Genomic DNA, 2,028 nt, shown 5'->3' with positions numbered 1-2,028 from the left:
AGGCACAGGAAGACCCGGAGCTTGTTACGGGTACGTTTCTTATTGACAATAAATCTGCTTACGTTTTATTTGATTCGGGTGCGGATAGAAGCTATATGAGTAGAGATTTTTGTGCTAAATTAAGTTGTCCATTGACGCCTTTGGATAGTAAATTTTTACTCGAATTAGCAAATGGTAAATTAATTTCAGCAGATAATATATGTCGAAATCGAGAAATTAAACTGGTTAGCGAAACATTTAAGATTGATTTGATACCAGTAGAGTTAGGGAGTTTTGATGTGATAATCGGTATGGACTGGTTGAAAGAAGTGAAAGCAGAGATCGTTTGTTACAAAAATGCAATTCGCATTATACGAGAAAAAGGAAAACCCTTAATGGTGTACGGAGAAAAGGGCAACGCGAAGCTACATCTTATTAGTAATTTGAAGGCACAAAAACTAATAAGAAAAGGTTGCTATGCTGTTCTAGCACACGTCGAGAAAGTACAAACTGAAGAAAAGAGCATCAATGATGTTCCCGTCGCAAAAGAATTTCCCGATGTATTTCCGAAAGAATTACCGGGATTACCCCCACATCGATCCGTTGAATTTCAAATAGATCTTGTACCAGGAGCTGCACCAATAGCTCGTGCTCCTTACAGACTCGCACCCAGCGAGATGAAAGAACTGCAAAGCCAATTACAAGAACTTTTAGAGCGTAGTTTCATTCGACCAAGCACATCACCGTGGGGAGCTCCTGTTTTGTTTGTCAAGAAGAAAGATGGTACATTCAGGTTGTGTATCGACTACCGAGAGTTGAACAAACTTACCATCAAGAACCGCTACCCACTACCGAGAATCGATGACTTATTTGATCAACTACAAGGCTCGTCTGTTTATTCAAAGATTGACTTACGTTCTGGGTATCATCAAATGCGGGTGAAAAAAGATGATATTCCAAAGACTGCTTTCAGAACACGTTACGGTCATTACGAGTTTATGCTCATGCCGTTTGGTTTAACTAATGCACCAGCTGTGTTCATGGACCTTATGAACCGAGTGTATGGACCATACCTTGACAAGTTTGTCATTGTTTTCATTGATGACATACTTATTTACTCAAAGAATGACCAAGAACACGGTGAACATTTGAGAAAAGTGTTAGAAGTATTGAGGAAGGAAGAATTGTACGCTAAGTTTTCAAAGTGTGCATTTTGGTTGGAAGAAGTTCAATTCCTCGGTCACATAGTGAACAAAGAAGGTATTAAAGTGGATCCTGCAAAGATAGAAACTGTTGAAAAGTGGGAAACCCCGAAAACTCCGAAACACATACGCCAGTTTTTAGGACTAGCTGGTTACTACAGAAGGTTCATCCAAGACTTTTCCAGAATAGCAAAACCCTTGACTGCATTAACGCATAAAGGGAAGAAATTTGAATGGAAGGATGAACAAGAGAAAGCGTTTCAGTTATTGAAGAAAAAGCTAACTACGGCACCTATATTGTCATTGCCTGAAGGGAATGATGATTTTGTGATTTATTGTGATGCATCAAAGCAAGGTCTCGGTTGTGTATTAATGCAATGAACGAAGGTGATTGCTTATGCATCTAGACAATTGAAGATTCACGAGCAAAATTATACGACGCATGATTTGGAATTAGGCGCGGTTGTTTTTGCATTAAAGACTTGGAGGCACTACTTATATGGGGTCAAAAGTATTATATATACCGACCACAAAAGTCTTCAACACATATTTAATCAGAAACAACTAAATATGAGGCAGCGTAGGTGGATTGAATTGTTGAATGATTACGACTTTGAGATTCGTTACCACTCGGGAAAGGCAAATGTGGTAGCCGATGCCTTGAGCAGGAAGGACAGAGAACCTATTTGAGTAAAATCTATGAATATAATGATTCATAATAACCTTACTACTCAAATAAAGGAGGCGCAACAAGGAGTTTTAAAAGAAGGAAATTTAAAGGATGAAATACCCAAAGGATCGGAGCAGCATCTTAATATTCGGGAAGACGGAACCCGGTATAGGGCTG

This window comes from Rutidosis leptorrhynchoides, chromosome 10 (genome assembly GCF_046630445.1).
Source record: "Rutidosis leptorrhynchoides isolate AG116_Rl617_1_P2 chromosome 10, CSIRO_AGI_Rlap_v1, whole genome shotgun sequence".
Lineage (NCBI taxonomy): Eukaryota > Viridiplantae > Streptophyta > Magnoliopsida > Asterales > Asteraceae > Rutidosis > Rutidosis leptorrhynchoides.
Note: the sequence above shows the minus strand (reverse complement) of the source record.